Raw genomic sequence first — 6,477 nt, 5'->3', positions numbered from 1 at the left:
CTTCGGGTTGGGACACGAGTTGGGACACAGCCGTGTGACCCCTGTATTATGAACTTTTCTATCTTTTGTCATGAAGTTCTAAATGTTTTTAATTTAGTCCCGAATCATTTCTAAAGTGTTTCTAAGGCCTCGAGGGCTCTAAAAAGGGACGTTATGCATGTGTTTGAATGGAATATGATGGGTTTCATAAATGATTGTAATAAAATGTTGTAAGTTAAAAGTTTCCAATAATGCTCCGTAACTCTATTTCATCGACGGATACGGGTTAGGGGTGTTACACCTTCTTTTTCAAATCTTGCCACGGGCCTATCTCGAACTATGTAAGATATTAACTAAGTCAAATTCATGCTTAAAAGCTGGAAGACTTCTAGCTTTCAACTTGCGCACTGCCAAATCAAAACTGACACGGGTCTAATTTCCACGAATACAGTACCCTATCTTTTGAAAACCTGCATCCAAAAGAGAACCTCTCTTATGCAAAACGATGAAACCTTTTTTCTCTCTTATGACCAAGTTGTCTCCACTTCAAATAAGTCAAATTTGACTTCTTAACAAATGAGAGACGTCTTGTTTCACCAGTCACCGTTGATCATTCCAAAACATAAAGACTGTCAATCTTTTTACATTCCATCAAAACAAAAGCCCCATGGGATACCTTAATGCCACTTGACTCAATGTTAATTTTATAGCCGTTCGAGTCCAAAATTCCCAAGGAGATGAGATTTTTCTTTAAGTCCAGCACATGCCTGACATCTGATAGTATTGTAATTGTTTCATCATGCATCCTGATCTGGACAATATCAATACCAATTACCTTACTGGGTGAACCATTCCCCATACGGACAACTCCACCTTCAACTGAACTATATGTGGAGAACCAATTCCTGTTGGGACACATGTGGAAAGAACACCTTGAATCTAGGACTCACTTGGACGTAAGCTCAGAGCTTTCACTTGTTAACACCAACAAGAAATCATCACTCTTGTCATTTTCCAAATTAGCACCAACTAAACCATTCCCGTTGCTCTCAGCAACCCTTTTATTACGCAGTTTGTAACAATTTACCTTGACGTGACCTAACTTTTTTACAATAGCAACATCTCTTATCTTGCTTCTTTGATGCTACCAAAACCATGGCTTGCTTAGTTGACTTGCTATATGAACCAAACTCATTGTCGAGTTTGTCTTTTCTCAACAGATGACCGTTAACATCCTCAAACCAAAGATTGTCTCTACCATAAATTAAGCTCTCTCTAAAAGACTATAAAGCGGGTAGAAAGAGCAATAATAGCATAGCCTGATCTTCATTGTCAATCTGAACCTCAACATTCTTTAAATTATTCAAAAGAGTAATAAATTGACTGATGTGACCTTTAAGGTTCTCATCTTCATTCATATGAAACGTGTACAACTATTGTTTCAACACTAATCAGTTAGCCAGAGAATTTGTTGCGTAAAGGGTTTATAACCTTTTTTACAAGGTGTATGTCATTTTCTCCACTAACACCTCCTGTAACACATTATTTTTTAGGCATAATTGAATTGGGGATAGAGCCTTTTTATCTAACCTATCACATTCTGATTGTTTCATGTCATCAGGTTTCCTCTCTACAGGGATCCTATCAAGATCACTCTAGATCAAAATTGATTGACATGCGAACTTGCCATGGATTGAAATCTGTGGTGCTATCAAACTTTTCAATGTTGAACCTTGTTGTTGCATCTCTGAACGGGTTGAATGCGGAAATCGACCAAGCTATGATACCAGTTTGTTGGGGATAAATCTAATTAATCAACGAACATGTAAATAATGAAGAAATTAAAAAGATTGAACACAAATATTTTACGTGGAAAAATCCCTCCGAAGAGGATAAAAAATCACAGGAAAAGATAAATTTACTATAACGAAAAAAATGAAGAGTACAAAGATAGAGATAAAACTAAACCCCGAAACCAAAATAACAACCCTCAAAACATAAACACAAAATTTTCTGAAAGCTTATAAAAGCTAATACTGTAACATCCCATCTTTAATAGTGTCAGAGGCAGTGGTTTCAGGACCACGATTCCAATGAGTGAGTAAATATTTTAAATGTTTATTTAATGTCTATAAGGTTAATTTAAGGTAGTATTAAATTTTCATTCAGAAAATTTGAAGTTTAAATGATTAATTAGGAAAATGGACTAAATTGTATAAGTTGCAAAAGTAAGTTTCTAGTTGTAAAAGGTGTTAATTTAATAAGGAAACAAGAGTTAATGACCTTATTGGGTAATTATACCCTTTGTGGTGTTAGTGGACAGTTTTGGCTAAAAAAATTAAAGGTTTTAAAGGTTTTAACAAAGGATATTTTAGTAAATTGATAATTAAGCATAAAAGTAATAAGGCAAATATCATCATCTTCCTCATTTTTACCAAATCTTGACTGAAAACACTATGGGAGAATAGAGAACAATCGACCAACCTTTGTTTCAAGTGCATGGTATATAAATTGCAAAACTATTAAATGTTATAGATTATGCCATGGATAAGTTTGATATGTTTTTGAAGTTTTATGATAAATTGTTAAGCTTGGTTGTTAAATAGAAGTATTTTGTTAAGTGATTTTTAGTAATTTTAGTGTTAAAGGATTAAATTGTTAAAAAGTAAAATTTATTAGTTTTAATGTGAAATGTTGGTAATTATGGGCTATTCAAGACCCCTAGTAAAACCGGCTAGCATGTTTTAGTTAGAAAAAATGGTGAAATTGCAAGTTAAGAATTTAGGGACTAAATTGTAAGAAAGTTAAAGTATTAGGGGTAAATTTGTAAATTTATGATGGAAGGATTTAATTGTATAAAACTACTTGTTAAAATTTTGGAATTATAATAATTGAGTTAAACTACTTTCACGTGTCCTTTTAGCACTTATGCTTTTAAAAGATGCCATTTAGCTTATGCAACTCTCCAACAACCTTTATAAGATGCATGATCGCTATCTTTTTTGATATGTTAGAGGATGGGTTGGACGTATTCATGGATGACTTCTTAGTTTACGAAGATTCTTTTCAATAATGTTTGGGTAACCTTGAAAAAGTTTTAATAAAGGTGTGAAGAGACTAATCTAGTGTCTAACTGGGAAAAATGTCATTTCATGGTGAAAGAAGGACTGGTGTTGGGGCATCAGATCTCAAGAAAATGAATGGAAGTTGATAAAGCCAAAATCGAGGTTATAAAAAAACCTTCCCTATCCAACAAATGTCCAGATGTTCAAAATTTCTTGGGCTACGCAGGATTCTAGCGGAGATTTATAAAAGATTTTGCTCACATCTCTAAATCACTGAATCAACTTCTTCAAAAGGAGACACCTTTCATATTTGACCGAAACTAAGTTAAAGTCTTTGAGGTAATAAAAGAGAAACTCATATCTGCACCGATAATCATTACCCTGAATTGGTCAGAACCTTTTATTATTATGTGTGATGCTAATAACTATGCAATAGGAGCATTTTTTAGACAAAAGAGGAATAACATATTTAGGGTCATTCATTACGTGAGCAAAACACTAAATCCAGCACAGTGCAATTACACTACAACAAAAAAGAAATGTTGGCAGTGGTGTTTACTTGCCAAAAATTTTGACCCTATTTAATGGCAAATAAAGTATATGTTTATACTGATCACTCTGCATTAAAATAAATGATAAACAAGAAAGAGATTAAAACTAGCCTGATAAGATGAGTTTTATTGCTTTAGGAAGTCGATCTATGGATAATGGATAGAAAAGAGACTAATAACCAAATTGTAGACCATTTATCCTTAATAAAGAATAACTTAAAAGTGAAAACTACTGGAGAAATTAATGAGACTTTCGCAGATGAACATTTATTTAGGGTAGACATCCATCAGACAAGGCCTAAAAAATACATAACACCCTGGTATGCAAATTATGTCAACTACATTGCAAAGGGTGTATTTCCATCACAGGTATCCTAGCAACAGAAGAAGAGGATAATTCACAAATCAAAAAATCACATTTGGGAGGATCCATATGTGTTTCGACAATGTGCGGATCAATTGGTTCGAAGGTGTGTAGTGGAGGAAGAGATATATGATATTTTACAAGGATGTTGTACATCTCCATGCGGGGAATTTCAGCAAAAAAATGACAGCCCAAAAGGTGCTACAATCATGGTTTTATTGGCCAACTATGAACAGAGACGCCTATGAATTCGTACAAAGGTGTGATAGATGCTAGCGAACTAGGAGTATATAAAAAAGGGACGAAATGCAGCAAACAAGGATAATTGAGGTAGAAGTATTTGCTAAGTTTGGTACACCTCGTGCATTATTAGTGATGAAGGATCTCATTTTTGTAGCAACCAATTTGAAGCTGCTTTGGCTAAATACAACATAAGACACCGAATGACAACGACTTATCACCCGTAGGCTAATGGGCAAGTAGAAGTGTCTAACTATGAAATTAAACAGATTTTAAAGAAAACAGTGGACCCAAGTCGAAAAGATTGGGCAGCAAAGTTAGACGATGTGTTGTGGGCTTACAGAACAACATATAAGACTCCTCTAGGTATGTCTCCATATAAGCTACTTTATGGAAAGAACTGCCACTTACCGATTGAATTTGAGAATAAGGCATATTGTGCAATCAAAGAATTCAATTTGGAATTAGCTAATGTGAATTTCTATCTAGATAGAAAGTTCTACTATTCAGCTCAAGATTAAAATTATTTCCTGGAAAACTTAAATCGAGATGGATAGGTCCATACACCATACACTACGTGACACCTCATAGGACAATAGAACTGATCGACAAAGAAGGGCATCTTTTCTTGTAAATGGCCAAAGACTAAAACATTATTTTGGCGGAATGGCAAACATAGTAGTTTATAAACAATTCTTGCAATGCAATGCTCTGTGGGATCTAGGAGGAAAGGAGGGGATATTAACAAATGAAAAAAGTGATAGTGAAGAAAGTGACCAAATTGTTGATTTCACACCACAATCGAAACATAGTGGAATCTGGCGTGCATGTCGCAACACCCATACTGAATGTTGCGACAATAGACAACATTCAGAACGTGAAAACTGCTCTCGAAGTCGCGACACAATCAAGGGATGTCGCGATACCTCTACGTAAACTTTGTTTACCGAATTAACATTAACTATTAACGTTTTTGTAGTTTAATTATATTAGGTTTCTTGTTCTTTAACTTCTTGCTTAGTATAAATAAATTATAACTCTTGAATATTTTATTCTTTTCTTTTAATGCATAAATAGGTCACATTCATCTTCTTACTTGCCACTACCTAGAAAGAAATATCAAATTGTAGACGTAGAAGATCATACAAGGGACTTCAGTGAAAAAAGATTACCAAATGGCCAGTTTCAGTGTAAGCGCTTCAAGTCCATCTATTGAATTCCAAGAAAGCGATATGGATAAATACTTGCAATAGCTACAGTCGTATACTTTCATCTAAGAGCAGGGATTTGATCTTTTAATGAGAAGTTGTAAAGGAGCTTGGGAGAATGCAATAGAAAGAGAATGAACCAATTTTTGTTTGCCGTCTGAAGAGCCTATAATAATTCCTATAATGCAGGAATTTTATCTAGCATTAAAACAAAAGGAAGTAACTAGACCATTCTACGGGATGCAGTCTTTTGTGAAGGTCAGAATGATCAATTTTCTAGTAACTGAGATGTGAATTTGCCAATTTTATGATGTTCCATATTATTATCGCAACTATCTTTATAAAATAGATCTAAAGGAATTTAAAAAAATAAACAGGGAGGAAATACTGAGATTCTTAATTGAAGGGAAAGAATATGACCTACAACAGATATGTCCGAGATCTGTCCCATCCATGCTATCATAACATATGGGATACTCCAGAAGAAACAAATATGTATTGGAACATAGATATACATGAATATGGTTGAATGCATAAGAAATCTAGGGATGGGAATATTTTTCCCCCATTTAATTATAGAATTGTGTAAAAGAGCATGAGTTCCAATCTAGCAGTTGGATAAGACCATGAATCCTCCAAGGAAACTGCTTGGAGATGACGTATTCAAGCAGATTATTCTTCTTCAAACAAAATAAAAAGAGAAAAAGAGGATTTCGAGAAGATGATGAGTAATATTTCAAGTTTATTTAGTAAGATTTGAACTTTTAAGAATAGGTGGATTTAGGAAAATTTAATTAGTTTCTTATTATATTAGGAATTTGTACTTCTTTTTAAGTTACTGAATTGAATTTTTTAATGTTTTTAGGATTGTATTACTCTTTCTAAGAATGATTTTAATTTTTTTTAGGAGTAAGAACAAATTTTTAGTAGTTTTGTTTCATGTTTGGCTTTGAATTTCTATGTTAAAACTCCACATGAAGAAAACACAACAATTTGAATAATCAACAAGCAAATGAGGAAGCACCCACCAGTAGCAGTGAGAGATTTTAAGCACTTCGATTCCCATGCTC

This window comes from Gossypium arboreum, chromosome 5, assembly GCF_025698485.1.
Source record: "Gossypium arboreum isolate Shixiya-1 chromosome 5, ASM2569848v2, whole genome shotgun sequence".
Taxonomy (NCBI): domain Eukaryota; kingdom Viridiplantae; phylum Streptophyta; class Magnoliopsida; order Malvales; family Malvaceae; genus Gossypium; species Gossypium arboreum.
The sequence above is the reverse complement of the archived record's forward strand: the minus strand, read 5'-3'. Positions refer to the sequence as shown.